Source organism: Sorex araneus, chromosome 5 (genome assembly GCF_027595985.1).
Source record: "Sorex araneus isolate mSorAra2 chromosome 5, mSorAra2.pri, whole genome shotgun sequence".
Lineage (NCBI taxonomy): Eukaryota > Metazoa > Chordata > Mammalia > Eulipotyphla > Soricidae > Sorex > Sorex araneus.
The window spans coordinates 51,450,645-51,466,583 of NC_073306.1; the positions used below are offsets into that span (position 1 = coordinate 51,450,645).

The window sequence follows — 15,939 nt, forward strand, 5'->3', positions numbered from 1 at the left end:
TAATTCCTGAGTGCATGAGCCAGGAATAACCCCTGTGCATTGCCGGGTGTGACCCAAAAAGCAAAAAGCAAAAAAAAAAAAAAAAAATAGATTGGTGAAGCAATGCTCAGATTATGAATAGTTTAGAACTTTTTTTTTTTTTTTTTTTTGCTTTTTGGGTCACACCCAGCAGTGCATAGGGGTTACTCCTGGCTCTGCACTCATTAATTACTCCTGGTGGTGCTGGGGGACCATATGGGATGCTGGGAATTGAACCTGGGTTGGCCGTGTGCAAGGCAAACACCCTACCCTATGTTTTAATGAAGAATTTATACTGGATCTTGCAAACAGTTGGGAATCACTGAAGGTTTATAAGTGTGGCAGTGATGATACAGTTGGAGTTATTGACCCATTAACAAAAATTATTATATAGATCATTAGAAAAGGATAGTTTGGGATATTGTGTAGAAACTTAGTGTGAGCATTACCTTGACCTAAATTCAGTGAATTAAAAAAGAAATTTTGAAGCAAGGAGAAATAGTGCTTGATGATCAGGGGGATAAAGTAAAGATAATGCTAAGATATGATTGGTAGAATTTGTGATATACTTCATATTTACTGTTGTTATTCTACATGCATGCATTATGTTGGAACACTAAAATATCCTTGAAATTATGGTGGAAATACTCATTTTGGGGAAAAAAGGTACATTTCAAACCATTAAACATTGCATAAGTTCTTAGTTATGGAAATTGTTTTCTACTTATTGCTAGATTAGCTATCAAGAAAAGAGGAATTTTTGGAATGCATTTGTTACTCTAGGATTTTTTTAAAAATCAGAAGTTACCCTATTGCATATTAACAGCAGTGTGGCAATAACCTGTTTTCCTTAGATGGTTTAATTTATAATGATATTAATTAAAATAGTCCTGTTTCTGTCACTACAACATGTTATAGGAGAATGTAGTATCTACTTGGGTGTCCACTTTGTAGCAATTATCTGTCCTAATTTTCCAACTGTGTGAAATAGGTACTATTTTTCCTGCTTTACTGCTGAGGAAACAAAGCCTATGGGGATTTAAGAGGTGTTGTTTGGGAACTGGTGGGACTCTAGGTCACTAACATAAATCCTTTCTCCTACTCTATCCTTTGATCAGATGGCATAAGAATAGTAATAAGTGAATTAGTTGAGATAATTTGTCAATAATTTAAATCAAGTGACATCCTACCCAAGTATTAACTAGTTTTCTCTAGCTTTTTATATCCTGTCTACCTGTGAAATTAAGTGACTTAAAAAACCAACTATAATTTGTAGCCCTATTTCTAGTCAGTGATATTTACTTATCTTTTGAATAATGATCCCTCATATTCCTCATCCTTTTGTAGAGATCTCAACAAATCTTAAGCAGTCTATTAAATGTACGTTGTCTTGAGAGATAGCTCAGTGGACTGAGTGCGTGCATGGCATGCGGGAAGCCCAGGTTTGATTCCTAGTGCCACATAGTCCTCTGTGCATCACTGGGAGCAACCCTAAGCATAACTGGGAGTAGCCCTTTAGTACTACCAGGTGTGGACCTAAAACTAAAACAACACACAGAAAAAACTCCCAAAGTGGTGGGGGAAAGGGGAGAAAAAAACTCCCAAAACCCAAAGCAACAATGCCAAACCCCAAATATTTGATTTGGAAACCAAATGTTGAGTTCAGAAAGTTGATAGTTTTGACAAATAATATTTTTCATCTTTTATTTTAGTGTGTTTTTTTCTTTGTGTGTGTGTTTTAATTTTGGTTCAGGTGCAATTGTTACAATAGTGTTAATTTTTTTATGGTTTTGATGTACAAATTTCCTGCTTCACCACCACCAAAGTGCCCTGAACCCTCTTCCAATGTCTTTGTGTCACTTCTATTCTGACTTTTCTTTCCCTCTCCCCTCACTCACTGTTTGGTAATTTCAGATTTGTAACCAAAGGCAGGGTTTGTCATCATTTGATACTGTCTATTCCCTTGTTTTCCTGTTTTATACCACAGGTGAATGAGATTGTTTATTATTTGCCCTTCTCCCTTTGACTTATTTTGCTTAATTAGATGCCTTTCAGTTACATCCAGGTTTTAATGAACTGTAAGGTTTCATCTTTTCTAATAATTATATCATATTTCATTGTATTATGACTTTTTCTGGACGAGGGTGGTGACTACATCCCACGGTACTTCGGGCTTACTCCTGGGTCTGTACAGATTCAGAGATCACTCCTGATGGGCTCAGGGGACCTTATGGGATGCTGGGGATGGAACCTGGGTTGACCTCGTACAGTTGCAAATACCTTACCTGCTGCACCTTCGCTCTGACCCAATATACCGTGACTTTTTAATGCATTCATCTGTCATTGAACATTTATGTTGTTTCTGTATGCTGGCTTTTGTACTTAGTACTGCTGTGAGAATAGTTCTGCACATATCTTTCCAAATTAATGTTTTTGTTTCTTGAGATAGATCAGCAAATAAAACTAAAGCATCTTTCATGGTCTAGGCATGAGCACTGATTCTCATTACCATTCTGGTTGACCCAAATGAGTATCATTGGCGTGATCCACAGGTCACCTGAGCATTGATTGGGAGGCACACCCTCTTGGACTCCCCCAAATCTTTAACCTTCTTCATATAATTTCATTGTTTTACCACTCTCACCTTAGTATGATAAGTAATCCTCTCCCTCTTCTCCTCGTTCCTGGTGTTCCTTTTCCAGCTGCTTGCTGCTGTTAGGTCTGAAGGCCAAACCTGTGCAAAAATGAGAGTGAGCTCTAGGATCTTAATCTTTTCTCTCAATATTTCCTCTATCCAACCCTGAACAGAAAATCAACTTTCAGGCAATGAATTATTATTCTGTTTTTGCTTGTTGAATAATCTGCAACTCCTAAATTAACGGGGAGTAATCAAGGTAATTCTGGTCTTTCATACTCCTTCCAGACCACTTCTTGGCCATTGTCCTTGCCCTTTGCTCCTAAGTCTTAAAGCCCCTACCATCTGTTCTCACCACTTGATGGTCTTTGTTTACTTTCAGGATTTCAACTTTATTAGTACCTCTTACAAATGACAGTTTCTTCCTAGCATCTTTACTTTTGAATCCTTCCTTTCAGATTATAGATACACAGAGATCTATCTTAAAAAAAATCTCCTTGATTTTTCTCTTAGAGTTACTAGCGTGTTTTTATTTTACTCTTATTTTAAAGTTACTTAAGGTCACAGCTGACTGTGCTCTGAAACAACTCTTGCCTCTCTTCTCCGAGGTTGTTTCTGGCAGTGTTCAGTGGACCCTGTGGGGCTGGGGAGTCATACCTGGGCCTCTCACATCTCTCCTGTTCCTCAGACCTAATTTTTAAATAGAGGTCATACCAAGGGGTGATGGTGGAGCTTGAGGTCGCTCCTGGATATGTTCACCTGATGGTTTGGTGAGTGACTGGAGGCATTATGCTCACCTGGACCTGGCGATGATCAAGGTCCATAAAGACCACCCTGGTGGTGCTTGGAGGTGTCATCAGTGCTATACCTGGCAATGTAGAGAGGACATGTGGTGTCAGGAATCAAATCCATTATTTCCTGGTCCCCTCAAACTTTTTTCTTTCATGGTGGGGGGCATAACTGGTGATGCTTAGAGCTTACTCCTGGCTCTGTGCAAGGATTACTCCTGGTGGTGTTTGGGGAACCATATGTGCTGGAAATTAGACCTAGGTTGATCCCAAGTGCCTTATCCACTTGTACTACCTCTCCAGCTCCCTGACAAGCATTAAAAAAGAACATAAATAGTCTTTTCCTTTCCACCCATCCCTTTTATTCTTTAAGATCCCAACACTTGACTGTAAATGCCTTTCCAAAGACTCAGTATCCAAGAATTTAGGTGTTTTCATTGCCTTTGTATTCCTTAATTTTGCTATAGTTAAATCTTTGATCATCTTCCTCCTTGAACACCTTTTTTTTTAAAAAAAAAACACCCTAGGAGTTAAAATGATGTGTTTGGTTCCTCCTAGACTGGTAAGCCTGTTTTGCCAGGAACTTGGCTGGTTGTTTCACTCCAGTGATCATCTTGTGGCCTGTACTGACTAGCAGAGAAGGCGTGGAGCAGGTTGGCACTGTGCATCTTAATAGTGCTTTGCACCCTGTGGACTTTTAAGTAAATAATTCATTTTATTTGCCAGTCTTCCTGTTCTCCCTTTTCCTGTCTCCCTAGTCCTGTTGTGGCTTGTATATGGATTGTCCACTTCTGGTGTTGACTTCTGGTTAAATACTGTGATGTATATATATAAAAAAACAGTCTAAGAACTCTTTCAGATCACACTTTAATTAAAAACAAGCAAAAAAGCAAGTTTGTTTGGCTCTCTGAAGCTATTAGGGAGCCTGGGGGTTACTTCTAATGATACTTGGTCAACTGGTCTAGTGAATTCAGTGCTCACCCTGGCAGTGCAATGCTCCTTAGGCCATTCAGTGCCAGGGATCAAACTCAGGTCATGTGCCCCTAATTCCTGAGCTATCTCCCTGACCCTAGAGTAGACTTTAATTTGTTTTTGTTTTTGGGCTCTCACTTGGCAGTGACTAGACATTAGGTTCAGTGCTTGGGGACCATGCAGTGCTGGAAATTGAATCTAGGCTGCCACATGTGTGTATGTGCTCTAGCACTTTGACTGTCTCTCTGGCCCTAGAGATCAGTCTTTTCAAGAATGATAGAAATTGAGTTCTTCGACAAATGCATGTGAAATTTGAGTTGCTCCAAAATTTTGGGGAAGGTTTAGTAAGTATCAGTTAGTGACCTTAATTGGGGATAAGTTATATCTTACATTTTCGTAAGTTATTTCTGAAAAAAAAAATTCAGTTCTATCAGAGGAAACTTAAACTCTTAGAATCTCCATATAATACTTTCCAAGCTCAACAACTTAATTTGAGGAGTATTTGGTATATCAGTATACTGTGATAGTTCCCTGGAGTTTGTTATTAGGATTTTGACCTGAATTTCCCAGGGTGGTTTCGAAAAAGGGAATAATAGGAGCAAATGTGGGTTAGGCTAATACAAATTTAGTAGAATTAACATGATTATTAACAAAAAAGAGATAACAGGGCTGGGAAAATTGCTCAAGGGGCTGAGTGCATACTTTGCATACTGAAGACCCAGATTCCATCCTCAGCACCGTATGATCTGCTGAGCTTAACTGGGAGTAACCTCTGAGCAACATTAGGTAAGAACCCGATCTCCCAAAGTTTATAATATAGCATTTTATATGTAAGAAAGAATAAATTGTAGGTATAAATTCAAAATGTTAAGAATAGAAGCTTACATTAGCAGCAATATTACATGGATTATAAATTGGAAACTTACCATGTATGCAGATAGTGAAATGTGAAATCCAACACATGTCTATTTTAAGATTATATGACAGCTTCGAGGCAAAACATTTTTAGGTGCTTACATTAAAAGTAGGTAAAATGACAGCATTAATTACTATGACTCTTTTTGCTATCACTTACATGTATACTACTGTTCTTTTGTGTGTGTGTGTGTGTGTGTGTGTGTGTGTGTGTGTGTGTGTGTGTTTTGGATGATACTTCAGTGCTCATTCCTGGAGGTGCTGAGGAAATCATGTTGGGATCTAACTGGGGTTGGCTGCAAGCAAGGAAAGGACTTTAACCCTGATACTATCTCTCTTGTCCCTCTGATCTGTTCTGAGATGAGTTTATAATACTTTAAAAAAATTATTGCATCTATTTTTTACTACATAATTATTGCAGTGTCAGGGATCGAACCTAGTCCTCACATCTGGTAAAGCAAGTTCTCTACTTGTTTCTTGCTTTACATCTTGGACCTCCCATTTGCTCTCTTGAAGATCCATTTAAAGGATCTTCAATTTTAGGTGCACACTAAAAAAATTAGATTATACTGATTATCAGCTTTCAGTATTATCAAATTTTGGAAGTACAGCTTCACACATACCTACAAGTCTGCGCCTACCACCAAGGTCTCATCAAATGGCTCCTTAGTTGTTGATTGTTGGCACTATCAAAACGATTCCCTCTCTACTCTTCTTATTTCTCCCACCTCCCTTCCCTTTTCCATCTGGTAACCACCGTATTTTTCACTCTTAAGTTATTTTTGTTGTGTTTTGCCAGATTGTTTGCATTGGTTATTTATATTCCACATAGGAGTGAAACTATCGGGAAATTCTTCTGCAATTCTGTGTGAGAGGTGTTATCCCTATTTTACACATGAAAACACAGACACAGCTAAGAAACTTGCCCATAGCATATTATGTGACTGGGTTTGTGTGATTCCAGAGAGCCTCTTTTGAATATAATATATCTGTTTCATGTTAAATAGCAGGACTCATACAGATAATGGTATGTGGTGGTGGGAAAAAGTAAAAGGTATTTTTTGAACATTTGATTAGATTATTGTGTTTGCTTTCTTAAGCCATATGCTATAATATTGTAATGATTTTCATTGCACATTACAAGGATATTATGTTTTGGGAGAATTTTGGGGCCACACCCGCATTGCTGGGGGCAGGGGGAGTTATTTTGGCTGTGTTCAAGAGTAATTCCTGGCAGTGCTCAGGGGACCATGCAGTGCTGGGATTCTATCCAGGACTGCCTTAACCCTTGTACTCTCTTCCTGGCCCCTACAATGGCATACCTCAAAGTTATTAACTTGAATTCCAGCCCTAGTGCACAATATTTGTGTAAATTCGGCAAATAAGCAGTCCCTTTTGGTATTTCAGTTTACTCATCTGAAAAAATAGGACTCTTTGTGCCTCAGAGCATTGTGAGAAATAAATTAGTTATTTCATGCTTAGATAACTCAAAGTAAAAATATGATAAATATTGGAAGTTGCTATTATTTTTTTAAAGTACTTTAAATCAGGACTTCTTAAACTTTCCTCACTTGTTACCCCTTTTTACCCAAGAAAGTTTTATGTGGCCTTGGGTGTATAAAGTAGGTATGCAGATCAAACATTTACTGAGAGTAAATCATGAATTTTATTTTATTTTGGTTTGGGTCCACCTGGTGGTGCTCAGAGGCTGTTGCTGGTTCTATGCTCAGGGATCACTCCTGGTGGTGCTTGGGGGACCATATATGGTGCTGGGATTAAACTGTCAGCTGCACGCAACATGAACACCTTACCTCACCATGCATTATCTCTTTTATCCTCATAAATTTATTTCTATTTATTTATTTATTTTTTGCTTTTTGGGTCACACCTGGCGATGCACAGGGGTTACTCCTGGCTTTGCACTCAGGAATTACCCCTGGCCGTGCTCAGGGGACCATATGGGATGCTGGGAACCGAACCCAGGTGGGCCGCGTGCAAGGCAAACGCCCTACCTGCTGTGCTATCTTTCCAGCTCCCTCATAAATTTATTTTAAAACAAAATTTTCCCACAAATTTCTTAGCATCCACACATTTCAGATATGTAAGCACATATGAAATTGTGACCCACAGTTTAAGAAACTAAAATAATACCTCTTTGGGGCTGGAGCAGTAGTACAGTGGGTAAGGCGATTGCCTCGCACACAGCTGACTCAGGTTCGATCCTTGGTATCCCATATGTTCACCAGGCACCACTGGAAGTAACTCGTGACTAGAGTTAGGAGAAACCCCTGAGCAGTGCTGGGTGTGGCCTCAAAATCAAATAAAAAAATAAGACCAAAAAAAATATATGTAACACTTCAAAAAACTACCTTATGAGAGATATGACTTACAGTGGCTTTCAGGTGCTAGTCCACAAATAAAAAGATGTGTAGATGGAAGATCACTGGTCTGGAATGTAGCATATATATCTTTTTTTATTTTTCAATTTTATTTTCATAAAGTTGTTAACAATAATTGACTACATTCAACATTTTACCACCAATCCCACCACCATTAAACCTTCCCACCAACATTATTTAGAATTTTCCCACCACCATTCAAGACTGCCCACAGGTACATGCTAAATACTTTATTTTGTACTGCTTGTTATGAAAAGTACCAAATGTCGCATGGCTGCAAGAGTGGCCGCACACTCCTGTAATTCTAAAATTTTAAATAATTGGGGTCCGGAGACATCACCACGGTGTGCTGCTCTTTTCCGAGATTCACTTGTGAGTCTCTGGATCTTGGCTGTTCATGTGCTTAAATGGTGCCCAGAGGCAGTACGTGGGCGTGACTGCCAGGACAGTGAAGGGCAGGGAGATGGGAAGAGGTGGCCCATTCATGAGGCCTGGAGTTTTCAGTCACTGGTCCTGCATACCTGGGTTTTTCTATTGGGTTCTGGAGGTTTGGGACTGCTCGGGTTCATCTGGGGCAGGCGGAGGGACTCTCTTGCTCCACTTTGAAGTGCCCGGGTGAAATCAGTCTGGAATGGAGTGCAGTGAGTGGAATGTAGCATATTTTGTTCCATTTTGTACAAAGGAAGTTCGCTAAGAACACCAGAAAACAATTAAATGGAATACAGTTTAGCAGTTTTTTTTCGGCTGAGAGAGGAGAAAAATTGTTTGATAGAACTGTCGTAACTGTTGCCTCTTGTATAAATAGGATAGACTTGTGATGTTTGGCATGAGAAGGGAGATCATTCCTAGCTACTCATTTAATTCTCTGGCCATTGATTCTCTTCTTTTAGTGGGAGAACATTCCTGCTTCATTCCTGTTTCCTCATCTAGCCATCTAGCATGCTGAGAATGAAGGGTTGAAGGGTATCTATTTCTCTGGAAACTGAGAGATCGGCTTAACTTTTTCTATGTGGAAAAAAATGGTAAAACAAATGGGAGATGTGAGCAACCAGTGATGGCTATTGCTGTCATGTGAGGTGTTTTGTGTATGTAACTTCTAAACTAACTGAGCTCAACTGAATCCACTCTTTTATCCTGTGTTTTCTTCTGTTGTTTATAGGCATTTTAAGGCTGTAAGTGCTTCTAGTTATTTTTAGTTACAAGAGATGCAGCTTGATATCTCTCATCTGTCAGCTGCTTTTGCTGCAGTATATAATGCATGAACTCCACATTGTTAAAACTAGAACTTGGGCAGACTTAATGAAAATTTTAGTTTTGCCACTATCAGATGTAGCTACTGCACTGTTGCAGGCTTTTCCTTACCCTTTGGAAAAACTGGAAGTCTCTTTGGGATGTTATCTTGTATTAATAGTTTTCTTGACTAAGATTTATCTGACTGTTATCCTTCCTTAATAAACAGTATCTCAGTATTTAGTATATGTGCTGCCGAAGCTTGGTGGTGGAATATGTGCACTGGTGAAGGGATGGGTGTTCGAGCATTGTTTAACTAAAATTTAAACCTGAAAGCTTTGTAACTTTCTACATGGTCATTCAATAAAAGAATAAATTAAAAAAAATAAAAAATAAACAGTATCTACAGCAAAATGTACTTTGTACCTGCCCATGTAAAGAGTCTAGTCTTAATCGCTGGAAATGCACAGGATAATAATTGAAGCATATAAAATGAGACCTTTGTTTAGGATTGATAAAGCATTGTATATAGTGGAAGAGAGCTTTAACATCAGGCAGAATTAGATTTAGTTTCCATTTCTGCCTTTTAATGCAGCATGACTTTGAGCAAGTTTTTTTTTTTTTTTTTTTTTTTTTTGCTTTTTGGGTCACACCCAGCGATGCTCAGGGGTTACTCCTGGCTTTGCACTCAGGAATTACTCCTGGCAGTGCTTGGGGGACCATATGGGATGCCGGGGATCGAACCCGGGTCGGCCGCATGCAAGGCAAACGCCCTACCCGCTGTGCTATCGCTCCAGCCCCGAGCAAGTTTTTTAATCTCCTTGAATCCCAGTTTTCTTATCGATAAAATAGAAGTAATAATACCCGACTCTTCGGGTTCTTTTGCTTAAATGAGATCACGAATGTTTAGTATCTGGTATTGTGAGTGGTTGCTAACTTTTCTAAATTTGGGATATTACTTTTTTCAGGTTTGTTTTAAGATTAAGTGAAGATAGACTGTCATAGATTTTATACATGTGTGTAGCACTGTAGCACTGCACTGTAGCGCTGTTGTTCATCGATTTGCTCGAGTGGGCACCAGTAACGTCTCCATTGTGAGACTTGTTACTGTTTTTGGCATATCGAATACACCATGGGTAGCTTGCCAGGCTCTGCCGTGCGGGCGGGATACTCTTGGTAGCTTGCCGCGCTCTTCGAGAGGGACAGAGGAATTGAACCTGGGTCGGCCCCGTGCAAGGCAAATGCCCTACCCACTGTGCTGTCGCTCCAGTCCCATGCATGTGTGTATATATATTATATATATGCAGAAAATATCTAAAGCAGCTGAAATGCTGCATGCAGTTGGAAGAAATATTAAAATGCTACCTAAGTCATTCCATCACTAGCTTCTCACTAGTGCTGCCTCAGCAGTCTGAGTTACTCTCCCTGTGGTAAGCTAAAGTATCTATGTCCCCCATTGGATTTTGCTTGATTCATTATTTTCTCCATTTATCCGAAAGTCCAGCCCCTTTTAAAAAAGAACATACTCATATTCTGCTCATTCTCAACGATTAGTTTAAATTACCCCAGACAAGTGATTTGTCCCACTTTGAAGTGCCTTTATGACACTAAATAGAACACCTTTGTTCTCATGATCTGGCTGGAGAGAACATCTATACATTATTTAGAATCTAGTTTAGGGCTTTTCACTTAGGAAAGTTTTCCTGTAATATATAAGTATCTTCTTTATTTTGTACATTATTTGATTGCTGTACTCATGTTATAATTATTTGCTTACTTATGTCCATTATTGAATATGAATATCATAGAATATTTTTTCTGTTTTATTCTTTAGCATGTGCCTTGCTCAATAAATATTGAATGAGACCTTGATGCATTCACCTTGTATCAGCATTTCTTTCTTTCTAGCATGAATGGTTATCAGTGGGAAAATGCACTTGGGTGTCAGTATGTTTTAAAACAAAATTAAAACAGTATGCATTGATATAATTCACATTTGGCATTTTAAGCTGTACAGTTTATTTTTCAACATATATGAAATACAGTTCTCAACAAGGTTTGTAATCATCACCTGAATTTCAGAATATTTTTTAGCCCCCAAGGAAACTCCACACTCACTAACAGTTTATTGTTTATTCTTCCCTACCTCTAGCCTGTGGTGACCGTGATCTACTTTTCTGTTTGTAAGGATTTGCTTATTTTGAACACAATTATATAAATGGAATCATGCAATATGTAGGCTTTTGTACCTTGTTTCTTTCACCTACCACATTTCTTTCAAGGTTCATGTTGTAACATGTGTCAGTATTTCATTTTTGGATTTGAGTAATACCCCATTGTGTGAATATGCCTTTTTTTTTTTGGTTATTGTTCTTTTGTTTTGGGTCCACACCGATATTGATCAGGGCTTTCCTGGCTCTGTGCTCAGGGATCACTCCTAGAGGTGCTCAGAAGACCATATGTGGTTCTGGGAATTGAACCTGGGTTGGTTGAGTAAAAGGCAACTGCCTTACCCGCTGTATTTTTGCCTGTTGTACGTATCTTTGGCCCACACAGACATCTTTTATTATGTCTGTGCGTGTGTTTGTGGTGCTGAGGATGAACCCAGATTTCATATGTGCAAGGCATATGCCTTAATGCTAAGCCACATCCATGACCCTCCTTTCTGGTGCATTGTTTAACTTAAAAAATGTTTTTTAAACAAATTTATTGAATCAACATGAGATAGAAAGTTACAAAGTTGTTCATGATTGAGACATAGTAGTACAAAGTTAGAGCAGCCGTCCTTTTACCTTTTACATTCCATATACACCATATACTCCATATACACTTTCACAATATACACCAATGTCTCGTCTCTGATTTCCCTCCCTCTCCTCCCCACAGCCTGCCTCTATGGCAGACACTTTTCTTTTTTCCTTTTAGGCACTGTGGTTTGCAAAACTGTTGTTGAAAGGGTATTGTGCATATCACTTTACCTCCTGTCAGCCCGGTTCTTGTCCAGATCACTTCCCACTATCATTGTCACAGTAGTCCCTCTTTTGACCTTACTGCTTTCCCCCATTGTGGCAAACTTTCTACCAAGGGCCAGTTCTCCTGACCTTAGTTTCTATTGTCTTTGGGTATTATTCTCCTACTGTGTTTATTTCTTACAAATGAGTGTGATCATTCTATGTCTGTTGCTCTTCCTCTAATTTATTTTACTCAGCATGATACTCTCCATGTCCGTATATCAGCAAGTTTCATGACTTTATTTTTTCTAATGGCTGCATAGTATTCCATTATATAGATGTACCATAGCTCTCTGTGCATCTTGATCATTTTGTTTATCTTTGGAGCAATGCCAAGCAAAATCTATTGCCCATTGTTTAGTTGATATCTTTGTCCTTTTTTTGACTGTTGTTGTTGAACTATTAAGTGTTCTGTGCGTATTTTGGCTACATCTTACCAAACGAAATGAGAAAATACTTTCTCTATAAAATACTGGTTCTATTTGCCTAGATTTTGTTGCCTACCTCATACCACATATGCAACAGAACTAGAGGTCCTGAAAGAGCATATGTAGTTTGAGGTGACACTGAAGTTACATCATTCTAGAAGCTTTGAATTACAAGAAAGGTAGCATGCATTTGACTGAGAATTGGGGGAAACTTGGGGCTTAGTGCATCATTGCCACAGCCAGATATGACTGCATATCATGTAATTTTTTTCAGTTTCTTTTATTTTTTATTTTTATTTTTTTGCCACACCTGGCAATGCTTAGGGCTTACTTCTGGCTCTGCACTCAGGAATCACTCCTGATGGGCTTGGGGAACCATATGGGATGTCAAGGATAGAACCCCAGTTGGCAACGTACAAAGACAAACACCCTCCCCACTGTACTATTGCTCCTGTTCCAAGGCTCCTTGTTTTTTTTTTTTTTTCATATGTAAAGTGAACTATTTGGAACCAGAGGTTTTTGTTTGTGTTTGATTGTAGAGGGTACCTGACAGTGCTCGGAGACCATGTGTGGTGCTGGGGATGGAAACCACAGTGTGGCCTACCACTGAAGCCACATCCTGAATTCTGGACTGTATAGTCTTTAAGAACTCACACTAATGTTTGAGTTAATCAGGTCTTTGGGGACACATGCACTTATTTTCTCTTCCCTTTCCTTCGTCTTTATTGTTATGACCCAGAGTCACACACACATGCTTGGTTGTGGTGCTTGTCATGGGTCGTATCTGTTGTCCCCTCCCCCACCCCCTTGCAGTGCCCAGGGATTGAACCCAGTGCTGAGCTGTATCATCAGTCTAGTTGTGGTCTCACTGCTTGTAGTGGATCACATGTTTTTTCAGCTGTGTTGCTTGTACGCTTACTGGGAGCTGCAGTCATGATGGTGCTTGTGTCAGTTGGTGGTAGTGCTTGCTGAGAGTTGCCTATGTGGTTGTGGGGTTTGCACATCTTTAGTTGTGCATGGACATACTGGTTTGCTTTCACATACCTGGCTGTGGTGTGCTGGAGATAGCACATGTGGTTGTCAGCATGGGATACTAAGCAGTCATAGTCACCAGAAAACATGCTCAGTGCATGAGAGTGGCAGCAGGGATTGAACTTTTGGGCTCATGCTTCCAAGCAGCTGTTTTTACCAGGAACACATGCATTATAGGTCATATTATACTGTTTATTCCTACTTTGGTTTGAAGTGGGGGAGACCACATTAGGTGGTACTCAGAGACTTCTAACTCAGTGCTCAGTTATTACTCCAGGTGCTATTCAGGTGACCATGTGATGCAGGGGATTAAACCCAGGACTTCTGAATGCAGAGCATCCACTTGAGATGTTGAGTATTCTCGTTTCCCAAATCCAGTGTTTTCTATTTCAGAGTATGAACTAGATACATGCATACCACTAGAGTGGCACCAGGGATTGAATTTTTGGGCTTTAATAACTCATTTATAACCCATTTATTTATTTTCAAGGTATTAACTTTGTTTTTGACTCAGGTTGTGTGGTTTGTGGCACAATTGACATAAGCCTCCTGAATTCTTAGTTTATTACAATTTCTTGCATACCACTTAGCTATGGATTACTAAATTAGAATCTGGTTAAGAAGTAGTACTTTGACCAGACTTATAGTATAGCCAGTAGGGCACTGGCCTTGCATGTGGACGACCTGGGTTCTAGTCCCCCCAGGTCCCCAGGCTTCCCATATAGTCCCCCAAGCATTGCCAGGAGTAGTTCCTGAGTGCAAAGCCAGGAGTAACCTGAGCACTGCTGAGTGTGGCCCCCAAACCCAAAAAATGTAGTAGTATCAAGAACTTTTTTTTTTTTTTTTTGGCTTTTTGGGTCACACCTGGCGATGCACAGGGATTACTCCTGGCTCTGCACTCAGGAATTACCCCGGCTGTGCTCAGGGGACCATATGGGATGCTGGGATTTGAACCCGGGTCGGCCGTGTGCAAGGCAAACGCCCTACCCGCTGTGCTATCTCTCCAGCCCCAGTATCAAGAACTTTCATTGGCACCCACATGCATCCAAGGATGTGGCTTACTGGTATAGCACCTATCTTGTATGCATGTAACTGTGAGTTCAATCCCTGGCAACATCCCACTTTTGTTTTGTTTGGAGGCCACACCCTGAAGTCCTTAGTGCTGTTTCTGGCTCTGTACTCAGGGATCACTCCTGGTGATGCTAAGTGGACCATATGGAGTGCTGGGGATTGAACCTGAGTATGCTGTGGGTTCAGTCTACCTGCTATACTGTTGCTCTGACCCTGTCTTTATTTTATTACAACAATTCTATTTCGACACTGGTGGTGTTAAATTGTCTCAGCCTATTTCACTCTGGTCACTTGTCTCCCAATGAAATCATTTATATTGGCATTACGTCTATTCCTAACAACCTGTTATTACTCATGCGTTTTTTTTCTAAATATTCATTGAAATACACAGCTATGTTGGAATCATAAGTACACCTCTACTAATCTTAAAAGACTCTAAATAAACTCACTCCATAATAGGTACTAATACAAACAGAAGAGACATTTTGAATGGGAATGAAACATATTCCTAAAGTGTTCACTCTTCTTACTGTGCAGTTTCAAAAGCCAAAATCGCTAATGAAGAACATAATCCTTTTCATGGCAAAATCTGCTCGATTACTTAAGTACCTAATTGTAGATTCACTAATGTTTTTGCCTCCTGGGTGTTCGCCAGTTCCTATGTTGTTTTTTCCAAATCTAAAAAACTTCGATTTCCAGAATACATCTGACTCCCAAGTGAGGACTTGTGAATCTCTATTTGTTTTGTTGATACTAGTTTTTTGCTACTTTGATTCTTTCATTGATTAATAAAGTCTGAAAGCTAATGTCATTGCTGTTGAACATTGCTGTCCATATATTCATTAATATTATGGACAGTAATTTTATTTTGCTTTTAAAAAAATACCCTGAAAACCTTTTTTCTCCTGAGTGGAAAATTTCTAAGCAGTTGAATGAATACTGTTTTGAACACACTCTCATTTCACCTACATTAGTGATTCACTTTTCACCTTTCGCACTTTAACCTTTCACATATTCACTTTTCACCTATATCAGTGATTCTCAAAGTAGTTAGTCAAAGATCTTTGGGGATTTTCTTTATATACTTCAAGCAAAATACCATATTATAATTCTTAAATGCACATGTTGATAGAAGAATGCAATGATAAGCATTAAAGAGTTTTACAAAAGTGTGAAGCCAGGGGCTGGAGTGATAGCACAGCGGGTAGGGCGTTTGCCTTGCACGCGGCCGACCCGGGTTCGAATCCCAGCATCCCATATGGTCCCCTGAGCACTGCCAGGGGTAATTCCTGAGTGCATGAGCCAGGAATGATCCCTGTGCATTGCCGGGTGTGACCCAAAAAGCAAAAAAAAAAAAAAAAAAGTGTGAAGCCAGTATAGCTTTTTTCATTAAAATGTTTTTGGAAAACAGTTACCTTCTGGAAAAATGTTGCTGGGTAG

At 39.5% G+C, this 15,939-nt stretch overlaps 1 protein-coding gene across 4 annotated transcripts in view; it reads left to right on the forward strand.

The window, feature by feature from the left end:
• LUZP1 (leucine zipper protein 1) overlaps window positions 1-15,939 on the forward strand; it is a 98,491-nt gene that overhangs the window by 23,253 nt on the left and 59,299 nt on the right. The window lies entirely within an intron of this gene.